We start from the raw sequence: 16,128 nt of genomic DNA on the forward strand, positions 1-16,128 counted from the left end.
TTGTTTGCAATCCCAGTTGGCTGATGCGGAAAACAACAGTAATAGTGTTATGGAGGACTCTTCTGTTGTCAATTCGTCTGTTTGTGAGAAGGGGGGAAGGGTTGCTGGTGGTGATGTTATTTCTGATTTGGATTCTAACAGTGGCATTGGCGGTTCCATTGCCGTGGGAAGGGAGCATGGGAAAAGAACTTGTGTTTTACCTTCATGGCTTAAGGACTATGTTACTTAATGTATCTTTTGGTGGTTGTTTCATTTTGTTTTTTTATTTGTTTTTTCTCTCTTTTTTTATGTTCTCTTGATTAAGGGGGGATGTGTTATGTTGTTCTATTTCACTTGTACCTTTAAGACTCGTGCTATGTATTGTAGAATGCATGAGGTCAGGGTTGGAATTGTGGTATGAGCTTCATTCTTGTGTGTGAGGCAGTTATGCTGGAGTGGTCTTTGGACTGAGCTACTTCCTGGCACTCACCTGTATAGCTTGCGCTTTATATCTTAATAAAGCTATTCACTATTCCCCTGCCTACGTTCCTTCATTACAGAGATCAAAGAGAAATTCCGGGAGTGGCGTTCAAGGATGTGCTGCATAATTTTAGGACAAGTATGGCTTTTCCTGAGGCTCTGGGGCTTGAAGATACTAAGGATTTTGTCTTTAATTATCAGGAAGAAGTACCTGAAAGCCTGCCCCTTCAAAAGCCATCAAAAGTTATGGCTACTAAGTGGAAGGAAATAGATAAACATTCTTTTCCTCGGTTTCTAACCAAATATATCCACTACAAGGGTTTGCAAACAATTTTTTGGCAGGTCTATCCGTGCAGGGGTCTATAATTTTCGACGATGCTTTGCCTTCAGACCCTGATCTTAAGAGAGTTCATCTAGAAATCAAGAGGGTAGCAGTGTCTACTGGCCAGACAGTGCTGTCTTTAACTTAGGATTTTCATGAACTGGAAGAGCTTCTGAAACACAGTGCAGATGTTACCCCATTTCTAGCAATCATTGGACAACAGGTTCGTTCTCTGTCAGATGTCTCCTAAGGCTCCCTCAGCGATGCTCAAGCAACAGCAAGTTCTTCAGTGGCAGCACAGCGACAACTATGCATGAGGTCTTAGAAAGCAGATGGCTCGCAAAATAACCTTTTGACGAAGTGTTCTTTTTCAGAGACCATGGTAAAAAAATTAGAAGACAAAACGTGGTTGTCACCAGTGAGACAGTCTTCAAGAGGAAGATACTTTGGCGCTCATAGAGCATTTTGACGGCGATTCTGGTAAAGAAATGAGCACTCAGCCCTTTTGAGGAAGGTATCATGGCTGGTGGGTCCTTACCTCTGAGAAGGTCTGGTTGCTACAATTTAGTGGTTCAGATCAAGGTCAAGCAGCTCCTAAGTCCTGCTTATGCCAGCCCAAAGACTGCTGTTCCTGTAGGCGTGCATCTGAATTTTTCCTTGAATGTATGGGAAAAGTTAATTCAGGACCAATGGGTGTTGCAGATTATTCAGAAAGGCTATTGCATAGAATTTCATCCGTTTCCATCAGATGTTTTTTGTGTAACACATATTGCATTCAGGCCAGAAAATGAATGTACCCTATAAAGCTGGGTCCAGAAACTGCTGGAGAAACAGACAATTGTGCAAGTTCCCAATGCTCCTTCCATTTAGGAGAACTTGGACATTCTGGGCTGCACAAAGGGAGTGTTGAACAGGTTGGGCCTTGTCCTCCATCTTCCCAAATGTCAGCAGACGCCCTCCCAGGAGAACAGGTTCATAGGAGCTGTATTCAGGACAGATTTGGCAAGAATTTTTCTTCCCCAAGACGGGATCACTTGTATGCGAAGCCTGATCAGTTCTCTCTTCTCCAGCACAGAGGTTCCTGGCTGTGTCTGGATGTCCAGGAGCATACAGCAGCATGCATGTTCACAGTTCCCTGGACATGTCTACATCTGCATCCATTCCTTTGGCATCTTCACAAGTTCTACTCCCAAAAGACTCACTCCCTGGGTCACTTGGTTCCTCTCTCCAGTCAGGTAAAGCAGGAGCTGGAGTGGTGGATGGGCACTCGCAACCTCGTCAAGGGTATGCGGCTGTGGATGGAGCAACCCTTGGTCTTACCTACAGATGTCAGCAAGATCGTTTTGGGAGCCACATGTCTCACTCAGTCATGTCAGCAGAAATGGTCATGGTTGGAGCGTAGGAAATTGTAGAACTGGAGGAACCTCATGGTGATCTACAGAGCCCTCAGACACTTCTTGGATCTTGGCAGGCAACTAGATGTGTTTTGAGATCAGACAACATGGTCTCCCTCGCTTACATAAATCATCAGGGGAGTACCAGGTTCAAGACTTTGGATCAAGTGGTGACTTTGATTGGTCTCTGGGCGAATCCTGTCTTCTGAGTTTGACAGTGCCTCATTTCAAAGGTGTAGATAGCTGTCAGGCAGATCATCCGTCTTTGTATATTGTTATATTGTTGACGCACCTGTCTGACTTTGCACACTGTACCTACACCTCCTCAACGATCCCTACTCTTGTACTACTGATGCACCTATGTAACTACACATTCTGCACTCACCCACCAACTATGCCCTCCTTTATGTTATCCCCAAAAATGTTAAACACGCTTAAGCAAGTATATGCTCCTTATTGTTGCACTTTATAGTATTGGCACAACTGTTTGACTATGCACCTTGTACCTTCACTACCTCACCTGTGACCTACCTCATGTTTTCTTTGACCTACCTATGTAACTATGTAACTACTATGCAACTACCTCACTACCTCAACTATTACATTGTATTACTCTATCACCCCCGTTGTCTTGTAAAGCGCTCTGATATTTGCAAAGATCTTGTTCGCGCTATATAAAACTTTCAAAATAAATAAATAAATAAAATAAAATACAATCAGGTCATTTCCTTCATCGATAAATCTGTCATTGTCTTGCAGTCTTCCGTCCAGATCTGCAAGAAGTTCTGTTTCTGGATCCGTTCGCTTCAGGGAACTATTCCAAGGTTCTGATATTTTGTTCAAGGTTCCCAGAGTAGGGAGCATGGGGCACAGAAGCTGTCCAGGTGGATTGGCCCCAGAAACTGATTTTTGCTTTCCCTCTATTTCCACTAATCACAAGAACTTTGGAGAAAATTCAGTGGGAGAGACCAGAGGTGTTTCTGGTAGTCCTTTTCCGGCCAAGACGATCTTGATACCCTCTTCTACAGCAACTGGAGACTTGTCCTCCCTGGAGTTTCCCGTGAACTCTGTCTCCCTTCAAAACTCCTTTCCCTCAACATCTTAATCCCGCTCTCTTAGTTTGGAGATTGAGAGGGCAAACCTTTTAAGTAAGGGTCTCCCAGATGATTTAATCAAGACCATTCAGAGTTCCCGTCAGCCTTCGACTGTCATGACCTGCTCTAGACACTGGGATATTTTTCCAGCTGGTGTTCTCAGCATGGTCTCTTGGCTTCTTCTTGTTGATTTCCTGTACTTTTTAAGTTTTTGGTGGAAGGTCGTCAATTTAATCTTTCTCCCTCTCATTGGTTCTCTATGAAAGCTTTTAGATAGTTTTCCTAACCTCAAGGTGAAATTGAGGCTTTGATTACCAGAATCTTTAAGAGTTTTTATTTCGAGACCTATGATTGAGTCCTCTCATACGTGAGATTTACCCACTGTTCTCCGGTTTTTACATAACCCCTCCTTTCGAACTATTCAAGAAGGTTGCTTTGAGGTTTCTCTACTATAAAGTTATTTTTCTGGTGGCTATTACTTCTGCACGACGGATTGATGCACTTTCTGCTTTACTCTGTCCTATTCCTTTTTTGAGATTTTTTGAGGCTGGGGATATTACCCGTCCTGATCATTCTTTTCTACCTGAGGTCAGCGCTTCTTCTCATGTTTCAGAACTCCTTTCTTTTTTTTCCTTCTCTTCCTTTAGAGAAGGCTCTTCACTCTTTAGATGTTAATTATGCTCTCTCCATTTATCTTAACAGGTCTCAAGCATTCAGGAGTGACAGATTGATGTTTTGTAACTTTTGGACACACAGGTCAAGGCAGGCTTGCAACTAGCTTGTTAAATAGGTGATTGAAGAACATTATCATGCATGGCAGCAGGATTCTTCTGAAGGGGTCTTGATTCATGGATGGTTTACTAGGTTTATGGCTCCCTCCTGGGCAGAGTTCCAGGAAGTTTCTCTTTCAGAGATTTGTAGAGCAGCTAATTGGTCTTCAGAATTTTATTTTGTGAGACATTACAGGCTGAATATTGTTCTGGAATGTACTAAGAATTTTGGTGCGGGGGTATTGAGTTCAGTTTTGAAATGAATTATTTTGCTTACATGACATAATTGGTTGTGCATGCTTGATGCGTATGCTTTATAATTTGGTATATCTCATGATGTAATCACTGGGATGAGGACGAGGGACATAGAGGCAATGCTCCGATTACTTACCGATAAGCTTCATTACTCTTAGCCCCACTCATCACATTATTTATGATAACCCTCCCCTCCTCCCCCTCCCCCATGAGCCTTGGATTTTGCTTGGATATTTCTGGAGTATTCTGGGTTACTCCATCATGCCTTATATGGTACCCATGAAAGTGGGTAGGTCTTGCTAGAATTCTCCTGGGTTTTCTTTTATTCCAGGGGGTTTAGTCACCCTCATGATCAGGGCCGGCGCTAGGCATGGGCAATGTGGGCAGCTGCCCAGGGCCCGGCGCTCGGCAGAAAGACAGGGGTCCCCCACAGTTTCACTGGGAAAGGCCACACTTTCACAGATTGCCCACCTGCTCCTCCAGGGCCCCCTCCCCTCACAATACACATGCAAGGCAGCGACCTTGCTGATTAGAGCGTGCTGGCATTCCTGGGGGTGCAGGGGTGGGGGGGAGGCACAGCAGTGGGGGCAGGAATTATGGCTCACAGTGTCAGATGAGGGGCAGCACCTCTGTTAAGTACCGGCCATTCCCGTTCTGCATTTTGTTGCCAGGTGACAGAAGGCCCCTTTGTATCCAGGACCAGCCGGACACAGGTAAGGGAGGTGGGTGAGGGGAGGAGGGAGCAGCCAGATCAACTGGCTTTTGTTAACTTAATGTATGTAGAACTGCCAGTGCTAGGGCAGTGTTTTACGAAATGCCTCACTGCTTTAAAGGCCCAGCGGAGTGGGCCCCCTTTCCCTGGGCCTCGAAGCACTATGGAAAGCTGCAAGGTCCAGGTGTGGGGGCCCCCTTCCCTGGGCCTTATAGCCCCTACTCCCTCTTTCCTTTCCTTTTTTTGTTCTCCAGTGAAATGAATCCAAAAAATAAAAACACTTTTGCTGGAAAGGTCATCTTTTTTCTGACATTTTTCACTTCCAACATGCAGCCTTGGGATGGAGTGAAATAAAAGGTCCAAAATGTAAAAAATAACTAAAGCAAGACCGAGTGGGTCGAAAAGGGGCCAGATTGATTTTATTCACCCTTTATGAGGCAGAACTGGAAATTGAATCATGCACTCATCTGGAAACAATCAGTTAATGAGGAATAAATAATATACATTTTTGTGAGACCTTCACCTAGCTTTTCCATCCAATGTGACAAATGTAATCCATTTAATACAGTTTTAAAATATATAGACTTATTTTATTTGTATATTTATCTTTTTGTCCTTGTTACTGATATCCACGTTAGGTCTCTTCGGGGATGCCAAATAAGATCAATTGTCCTTGGATGTCAATTTCTGTGATGTCACTTCTTGTGATGTTACCAACGGCGGCTCCTCCACTAGGGCGGAGGAGCGTCGCCCTACTGCTTTCTCACAGTGAGAAAAGCAGAAACACAAAATTCTAAAACTACCATTTTATGTTTCTGCTTGTCGTACTGCGAGAAAGCAGAAGTGTTTGGTTGGGGGATGGTGGGCAGGTCTGCTTTAGGGCAGGGGAGGAGTGCCTTGCCCACTGCTAAGGGCGCTGACTGTTTGGTCGGCCCTCTGGGACCGACCAAACCAGTCATGGGCACTCTGGCCTTTCTCCATGTAGGCTGCAATGAACCCTACTTGGAGAAAATGGCCTCCCAATAGGCGCCTGGCTGGTTGGCGTACCGACCAATCACAATGCTGCCATTGCAGCCTTGTGAGTGGCTTAGGGGAGGAAGGCTGCCTGCTTCCTGTTCCTGTCAGAGGCAGGAAAGCAGGAGAGTAGGTCAGGAGCAAAGCCGACGCGAGACCTGGGAAGGTAAGTTTATTTTATTTTTTTAATTACCCTTCCGCGTGCGCACCCCTATGAGACCCCCCCACCCGCGCATCATGCAGGCCGCAACTGGATGTTACATGCAAATTAGAGGGGCCTCACATCTTCCCTTTCGCCCGGGGCCCCAGAAGTTCTAGGACCGGCCCTGCTCATGGTGTAATACTGCAGATGAGGGCGAGTAGGATTTAGAGTAATAAAGATTACTGGTAAGTAATCGGGGTAATTCTGTATGCCTGGCTCAAAAAACGAGGACGGGATTAACATTCAATACCTCACCAGGGGTAGTAAACACTACATAAATCCAATTACAATTCAATTGCAGACCACTGCAAATGGAAAAAAAAATGGAAACAAATCTTCTTTGTTGCAATGTGGCTATTTGTAGTACGATATACACATTCAGCAATTCCTGGCTTTTTAGACAGCAAGTCTTTTAATTTAATTCGGATTTCTAATCTATTGACCCCTGAATCTGATCATCGAATTCGAATCCAATTGCATTTGGTTTCCTCCGCAGACGCTCTTGGGGGTGTATAGGGTGCGAGCTCAGTTGCATGTTGATCATTCCGCAGTACGATGTTACCGCATACTTCTGCATAAATTATCTCTCCCCCGCATATGATTGAATAAAAGATTGAGAAATCCCCAAATGTTTCCCTAGCTGCGTCCCTGATTGGAGTTCACAATTTTCTAGCACGTGTTATTGAAGTACGTCACGTGGAGGCGGTGCCAAGGGGCCGTGGGCGTGGCTTCGGCCGTGAGTTACTGCTGTATTTCTGAATGGTGTTGATAGGAACGTGGATGCAGAAGTGAGAGGGCTGCTACTCTTCCGCTGTGAGTATTCGTACACCCATGCTTCGCGAAGTAGCATTTTATTTTAAATAACGTAAATAAAGGGATGTCGTAAAATACACGAACCAGGGTGCGGCTGTGCCGTGTTCTTTCAGAGCGCGGAGTTCCGCTTTTTTATTTGCTCTGTGGACCGCGCAGTTTATTTTACTTTCCTTGCAGTTTGTTTAACTCTCCCTGCAGTTTGTTGCTCTCTCGCTGTTTGTTTCACTCTCCCTGCTGTTTTTTTCACTCTCCCTGCTGTTTGTTTCACTCTCCCTGCTGTTTGTTTCCTCTCTCCCTGCTGTTTGTTTCCTCTCTCCCTGCTGTTTGTTTCCTCTCTCCCTGCTGTTTGTTTCTCTCTCCCTGCTGTTTGTTTCCTCTCTCCCTGCTGTTTGTTTCCTCTCTCCCTGCTGTTTGTTTAACTTTCCCTGCAGCTTGTTGGAACTTTTCAGGTGTGCGACTAACGTTCTAGAGTTATAGCTGTCACCTGTCCTAACGTCACGCCTTCAGCAGGATGAGGTTTCTAACCAGTATAGCTGTGCATTCTGGGATTTGTAGTTTCGTAGGTAGTATTACAAGCGGAACTTTTGGAAATATAGGAAGGCATACTGTTCATGGTTAGAAGCCAGGACTAGTGAAAGATTACACTCTGCCGCATGGCTGCGATTGAGCGTTAAAGCTTTGGGTATTTGGGAACATACGTATGTGGAGTTTGCATGGTCTTCAAGTACGGGTGTATGACAATACCTCTGCCTACCCCTAAACCTACCCTTACCACCCTATACCCATAACCATCCCAGACTCCTATAGTTACCCATACCCCCTATACGACTCCCCACCCCTGAACCCTAAAATTACCCATACCACCCTTTACCAGTAGCCACCACTAAACCCTAAAATTACCCATACCACCCTATGCCACTACCCATCACTTACCCCTAAAATTAACCATACCACCCTTTACATTGCCCACCCCTAAACTTTACATTTGCCCTTACCACTGTTTACCAATACCCACTCCAAACCCCCCAAATTACCTTTACCACTGCCCAACCCTAAAATTACCCTTACCACCTTTTACCAAAACGCACCTCTAAATCGTAAAGTCTCCCTTAAACCCAATATCTATATCGGTACACCAATCATATATATGTATCATTTGTGACAAAAGCTGCGTGGTAAAGGTATTGTGTATTAGAAGATTGGAATATTAGGAGCTCCATTGAAGACAATAGAGTGCTCCCTGCTTCTACGGGCCAGTAAAGGCCGTCAGAGCAACATTCCAATGTTTTACAATGGCCTCTTGGAGCTCGAGGGGATTTAAATCCCCTCGAGCTTCGAGAGGCCTTTGTTTTATTTGTTGAACATTCTGCCCTCTAGTGGCAGAATGTTCTAATAGCCTTATAGCCCTTCGTAGCAGGGCTATGCCGACTTAAAGTCCCATTCCCTTGTTAAAGTCCCTCGCTTTCGGCTCGGGCCTTTAACGTGGGAGCGGACCTTTAATAGCTGGTATAGCACTCTACGGCGGGCTATAAGGCTATAGTAAAGCTGTTTCCGTTAAGTTGTCCGTGTCATGTGCGACATCTTCAAGCAAGTCTGGACGTTTCGGCCAGAGTACATTATATATATCCGGGTTCTTTTACCATACTTGCAGTATTAAAAGTCAAACTACACCCCTCTGAATGGAATAAGCAGTTGACTGAAAAGTAAGCACAGGGTAAAGGGCAGGGTTGCTGAAGGTTGATGCGGCCCACTTCATAATAGAAAGTGGGGGACACTTGTGTAAATGGCAAGGTGCATCCTTACCCATCTGTATCCTTCCACTAAAATAAAACTAGTCCTGTTCTTTGGGTTAATATTAAAATAATCTCATCCAGCAAGACTACAATTTGCAGATGGTTATCAAGCTCACTGTCCTGTTTCTACCTAATTTCATAGAAGAACCTTCGGTTGCCTAGTTTGAGTTTCTAGACTGCAGTCCCCCGCGACAGGGATGTCCTGAAGAAGACCAGATTGACATTTTCAGGATAACTACTGCTCTTTTAAAAGAGTAAATGTAGCTAATCTGACCGTGAACAGTTGACAAGCATCCGGCCCTCCTGGATCTACATTTACCCCCCCTCACCCCCCCCCACGCCCCCCATTTGTAGGCATCCTTAACCACACATGGCGCATGTCCTACTATACACAGTCTCCCTTTTTCTGTGTGGTTATCCCAGATTTCTTTGCCTTTTGATGTAACCTATATTTTTACTGGCTTTAGGACTCTGTGCAATTTGCCCATGCTAAACCGTAGTGAAATGGCTGCACTCCCTCTTTTAACATGGTTGCAGTGTCATACTCCTAATTGGTATATTTAACTTCCCTATAAGTCCCTAGTACATGGTACAAAGTGTAACTTGGTCCTGGAAGTGTACCCAGGGACTAGAAGTTAAATGCCACCAGTGGACTGCTAGAAAACTAGCAGCGGATGCCGACTGCTGCAACTGTTTCCGTGTGACGCCCTGTGCCACGGCTGCCTGAATGTTCCTCAGTCGCACTGAAGGCTAATTCTTGATGCCTCGCCGTTAGGATTGAACACCTTAAATGATGGAATCATAATCCTGTTTTTGCCGAGTCCTTACTGGCAGAACATTCCCTCTAAGATTCATACATACGTGGCTTCCTGCTCCGTACGAATTTTAACTGTCCTGATGATGATCCATAACAAGGTTAGGGTCGAAACGCCATCGACATAAAGGGTAAATGGAACCTATTTGATTGAACCCATTGATTGACCAATTATTGAATGGACATTAAGGAACATTGATTATCTACTCCTTGGGTCATTTTGTTTGTGTAGGCATTGTATTGTTTGTTTGCCATTTAGCACTCTGTGAGCACTCATGAGCATTGAGCACTTTTTGAATAGCAGTCACAATTTTGGATAATTGTTTGTGTGTCTGGTTCACTAATTGAGTTTTGAAATGTTCAAAATTCTCATCTGTAAAAGAATGAACTTCTTATTACGTGGAACCTTTGTTTGTCTAGCATAAGCTCCAGGTTCTAGGAATTGTACCAGTGGACTGCAGCTCCTATTGTGCCATCCACATCAGTGGCTGCACAACCATGGCTTCAGACCTACCAGTATCGACTGACTGTAACAGTGTAAAACATGCTCTGCAAACTGTCAATCATTTTTTTGACCAGTAAGAACCCCCCTTAGGGGAGAAACCAGGATGTCAATACCATTCTGTTGTGACCCACTGTCTGTTTGCTGAAGGACTCTGCTTTTGTTCTACCAGACTTCTGTCACTGGGTTTACATATAACCCTTGGGCCACACTTAAACAGGGGAAAAAAAAGGATGCCAGGACAATTCTTGTGGGCCCACCGCAGGCTCTGTGTTTGTTGTGGGTACAGGGACTGCTTCTGACTGGATTTTAGTGTTAGATGTGAGAGGAAACTAGGGTTACTATAGTACACTCCCATACACACACCCAGCCTCAGAGTCCGAGTTAAATGTGGTTATAGAGTTTTGCCATTTTAAAATGCCGGAAATGAGGTAGGGCTAGCCCTGGGAACATTTGCCCCATTAGAGAGGGCATGCCCAGGAGTCATTCACATCCACTACCTGATTCCAGGCATAAACGTGGCTCTTCCAAGCACCTAGTTCAGAACACTGAACCTGAGGAATAACAGAAGAGAACGGGACCTGCTACCTGTGACCTGAGAGGAGCACTGAAGAGATGGCCCTGTTCCCTCTTTATACCCAGGGCAAAGAATTGGACTCCAGGGGTCTTGAGCCTGATCTCCAGTTCAAGCTACTGAGATACAACAAGCTGCAAGAGGCTTTTTACTGGAAGTACCCAGCTGACCAGTGACTGCTCGTCCTGGACTGGGCCCTGCTGTTACCCTCTGCCTGTCACCCTGTGAGTCTCTACATGCCTTCCCAGAGGTCTTGGAGGGCTTTAGAAGTGTACTCCTATGGTGGATTGGGACTTAAAGGACAAAGTCAGCAGGTAACATCTTTGACTAGGACGAATCTGGTTGGTGTTTTCGACCCGCGCTCCACTGTGGTCAGCGTCCAATTGCATCTGGTTAATTTAGTGATTTTGAGGGTTCATGCGGACAAAGCTCGTTATTATTCATTGAGGTGGCAAGTCACCGACCCCAAATAATAATCTGATTTCTTACAACTACGTATTACCTACTTCTATTTTTTCTATTTTCTTACCTATTTCAATACCTCATTCCTGTAGCAAGAGTTACCCTCAATATACAGTTCTTTACCTGAGGTGTCCCTCCCATGTCCATGGTGGCCAGATAATTCCTACTATTCAGGATAACTACATTAGATAAATATAGATCCACTGAATCTAAATGGAGTACACGCACATAGTATTTATTCTGAAATTCCGGGAAAAATGTGATCCCACTAGACCTATGTTGGACTTACATGTTGTAAATGCACTCTCATGTAGTGTTCGCTGTACAGTTGTGATCTAGTGAAAAGGGACACACATTCTTGTGTAGAGACACTGTCTGCCATGCATGGATGTCAATTCACCAAAATGCCAAGGGTAGCGGAAGTGACACTGGACGTTATTTGACTTTTACTTTGACTCACACACACATGCTCACACATTCTAACACTTTCACACACTCTTGCACACATCAAAACTCTCTCACCCGCAAGCATGCATACAACATACATATAACAGCATTTTTAGGTCGAGCATCAGCGTGCATGCGCTGTCTGCAGGACCTGGGGTAATCACTCTGAGTGCAATTTCACTCGATGCTTGCCTTTGGTCAGCTTTTAAATCGCTTTTCTTTCCGGTCTCCTTATTGGCCGGTGCTCCCAATACATCACTTCTGTGTTTAAGCCAGGAGCACCTGCCAATTACAGTTTCCCTACACAATAGGTCTAGATGTACTTCTTTGGGGACTACTTTTTATTATATAGTATGGCATCCGCTTCACTCGCAGGTACGTAATTCAGCGTTTTTAAATCATCATCGTGTTCACACAGGTTTCACGCATTTGTTGGCGATAGGCTGTTACCTGCGGGCACGCTTGTGGTTTCTGGCTCAGGTATCACTCTGCACGAATCCTTAATTCATATTCATGCGTTAGGAATGTATTGTGCACATCGTGTCTGACGTAGGCTTTATTTTCATGTTTGTTTACTTGTCAGTATGACTGGATCATTGTCTGTCGCACTGAAGGCTGCATTTCTAACATCACGCCCAGTTATATTCAGATAATCTGTTTACACTGTATTTCTTTTGTTACATTTTCCTTCATGGGCACTCGAATGGCTGCATCCTCATGTAAACTTAGGTATTAGGCATGGACTTCAGAGTCATTATTTACTGTTTTTAAGGTTTGCACTTCATGCATAGCCGTTACTGTGTCTACTTCTGGCCGGATTTCCTAGACTTCGGCTCCCGCACTTCGCTTTGGCTCCGGGCTCGCTCCTCATAACGAACGTTATGAATGGCACGTGTTGCGCATGCGCGGGCAGCGCCCGCCCTCCCACGTGCCCGTCTCTGCCTGTTACTCAGCCGCCCCCTGCCTCCTCAGACACCTTAGCACGGGGAGACAGATAGAGGAGAGATTTCACTTTTCTTGGCTAATGATTTCAAGTTCAAATGCCATTTCTCACATGCTGTTTTCAGGACAAATTCGTGTAATCTGAGCCTTTGCATAGACGTGTGAACTGACTTGAAGCTTCTTCAGGCAAAGCAGGCGAATTAATATCAATTTCTCAAATAGCTGTCCCCAAACCCATAAAACGATATTTATTTGTGTTTTCATAACATTTCTGGGACTCGGTGCGGTGCCTCTAGAGCAGTGAGTTGTGCAAGGAAGCAGTTCTCACACGTACTCAGTCAAGAATTTTAGACTTTAACAAACATCTACAATTGGATTTTTTTATAGCGCTTACAAGCTGATCTGTATTTCGATTTATATAGCGCTTAAAAGCTCACCTGTAATTGGATCTATATAGCGCTTACAAGCTCATCTCTAATTAGATTTATATAGTGCTTATAGGCTGACATGGGACAGGGGCGACCTTGTTGCCTAAATACCATGTGTTCTTGCATGCCCCATCATTAATGTAATTATTATTCTAGTGTTTCTGGAGCACACACTAGCCTCCAGGGCAATGAGGTACTTACTATCTGTGGACCATTCAGGGCGGTGCATCTTCATGGCAAGTATCCTTTTGATTGTTATGCAGGAGCAGTTACAAACCTGAAGCAGGGACTGGTAGAATCTTCCCTGGGTGATCTGGCTAACTAAAGGGGATCCAGTGGATGGTGCATCCACTGCAGGGATCTGTGTTTTGTGTAAAAGGCAAGCATCCCATTGGGTCTGCTCAGCAAATCATCTCTACCTTCTCCTGCAAGGTTGTTAAACCATCTCCTCCACTGTAGAGAGTCTGCCGCTGTTTTACGGTCGCTTGTTCTCCTCTTCAACCACTACAGTAGGGATGCTCTGTGTGCTAATAGGGGCCCCTGCCTCCTCCCGCACAATTGCCACCATAACAGAGTGTCTGGTTATTGCAACCCTCCTTAAAGGCCAGCTCTTGGCATTACAGCCTGCATTGTTTCTGCCTATGCACACGGCGTTTTCAACATCCTTACTGTGCTTGGTTTCACCATTTATCACTTGGACATTTCTTTCAGACGATATTTTAACTTATTGTAAGACATTCTTAGAGTCCGGTTGAAAGTCTTTCTTCCCTGACCTTATCTGCAGGTCGCCACTTCTCGAGCTGCTGCACTGCACGTTCGCTGGTGACACGTGTAATTTACGGCTCCATATAAGCAGCCATCTCTGAGCCCTCCGGTTCGCGCTTCCAGAACGGAGAGATTCACGCAGAGAATAGGTGTGCACCCGGCCCCGCCCATGCTGTGTTTAACACTGACATTTAGGTTTCATTTTTAAACACACTGAATTTCTTCCCTTCGTTTCAAATAACAGACACGAAGAGTCAGAGGAGCCGACAGGCCCACTTTCAGTAGCACAGGTATTTAATTGTGCATTGACATGCTCCTGCTGGTGCTGAACTTTCCATGGGTTTCAAGCACATTCCCCTAATTCGTATCTCACACACTTTTTTCACAGATTATTCTGGATACATTGTGTGACTCCGGTAAATTAAGGTACATTAGTTTGTTACCTGCACATTTTGTCTTCCTTTTGCCTTTCTTGTTTTTAAATGTGAGTGATGTGTGCGTCTATAGCAGACATTTTGCAGAGAAATGTTATGTTTGTGATTCGTACAACATCCGTAAAAAGGTTTATATGAGATCAAAACAGGACCTCACATGCGAGAAGTGGGAGGCGTCAGGGAGACCACCCTCCCTCACACACCCTCACCCACACACACCCTCACCCTCACACACCCTCACCCTCCCACCCCTTCACCCTCACACCCCCTCTCCCACACTCACCCACCCTCACACCCCCTCACTCACACACCCTCACCAGCATAGCATAACAAAACATAGCATAGCATAACAAAACACAGCATAGCATAGCATAACAAAAAAAAGCATAGGATAGCAAAACAAATCATAGCATAACAAAACAAAGCATAGGATAGCAAAACATAGCATAGCGAAACACAACAAAGCATAGCATAACAAAACACAACAAAACATAGCATAACAAAACATAACAAAACAAACCATAGCATAGCATAACATAAAGCATGGCAAAACACAGCATAGTGTAACAAAACATAGCATAACAAAACACAACAAAACATAACATAACGGGGCGTGGCCAAGATGGCGGCGGAGTAGGACGCCTTTCCGAGCCGCTCCGGCGCTGATCCGGCAAAAGCATCTAATAGCACGGTCCTGAGGGAGCGGCCTCGCTCCAAAAGTCGTGTGGAAGTCCCCCTGGCGTGGCGGAGTGGTTTGGTGCCGTCGGTGGGGCGAAGACCCTCCCAGATCGCCCACGAGACCGACTGAACTCCGCGGCCTGCGCGACCCCGGCCTCTCTTGATCTCGGCGGCTGGTGTAGGAGGAGGGCGGAGTGCCTGAGAACCCGCCTGGAGACCCCTGAGCTGGCGGAAGGTGGAGAGTCGCGTTGACTCGGCGACGCGGAGGGGTTTTTGCTGCGGAGGTGGCTTGGAGTCCCCTGGCTTGTGAGGTGCGGCGGACCCACAGGGCTTGGCTGAGAAGGCTCCACTGCGGTCGGCGGTGGTCGCCGGGAGGTGGCCCAAGATGTCTGAACGCCGGAGGCGGTAAGCCTGGGTGGTGGCGATTACCCTGGCCGAGACTGGTGGTGGTGAGCGGTGCCAGATCAGCGGATCCCGGTGAACCCCGGCCACGTGTGTGAAGGAGGCAGTTTAGGGGATAGCGACAGCGCTCATGTATGGCCGCCATTGGACTTTTGACCATCCGCGGGCCTGAGCTTTGCCCCGTGCACCTGTGACGCCTACGGCACGAATTGCGGTGTATGCTGTGAACGGCGAATCAGTCATATCAGCGGTGCTACGGACTATAGTTTGAGGCCTGGCACTCGCGATCGCAGGCATCCACTCTAGCTTGGGCCGAGCGACAAAGCCCGCCATCTTGTTTGGCCGCGTGGCGCTTGGGTGGAGCGCTGCTTGCCACCATGTCTAACGCGCAACGCAAAGGGCGCCCGGGGAAGGATGGCACTTCGAAATCCTCCCAACAGCCGGCGTCCCCTGGAGCTAGTGGGTCGTCGAAGCAATCGGACGATGAAGCGCCGGCGACGAAAGCTTTCATGACTGAACTCTTTGCCTCCATCAAGGAGGATATCTCCGAGCTCCGGGCGCAATTGGCCTCTGATCTACGGGAGGTGCGGAGAGATGTAGACGGTTTAGGCGAGAGGGTGGCGACCCTGGAGGACCATGATCTAAGCATGGCCAACGACGTGCACTTGCTGCAGCAGGATATCATTCGCCTCACCGAGCAGAACCTGGACTTACAGACGCACACGGAGGATCTGGAAAACCGTTCCCGCAGGAATAACATTCGTATCCGGGCTGTGCCCTGGGATGGTGAGGCAGGGGACCTGCGTGGATATGTCCAGGACCTGTTTCTCCAAATATTGGATGAGGAGGATA

General features: G+C 46.1%; 1 protein-coding gene across 1 annotated transcript in view; it reads left to right on the top strand.

The window, feature by feature from the left end:
* Nucleotides 1-6,940: 6,940 nt before the first annotated feature.
* Nucleotides 6,941-16,128, top strand: part of LOC147699069 (CD276 antigen homolog) — a 171,278-nt gene continuing 162,090 nt past the window's right edge. Inside the window, exon 1 of the mRNA XM_086935644.1 lies at nucleotides 6,941-7,035. The gene's annotated coding sequence lies outside the window, so the exon portion shown is untranslated. The remainder of the gene's footprint in view (nucleotides 7,036-16,128) is intronic.

The sequence above is a fragment of the Lissotriton vulgaris genome, chromosome 8 (genome assembly GCF_964263255.1).
Source record: "Lissotriton vulgaris chromosome 8, aLisVul1.2, whole genome shotgun sequence".
Lineage (NCBI taxonomy): Eukaryota > Metazoa > Chordata > Amphibia > Caudata > Salamandridae > Lissotriton > Lissotriton vulgaris.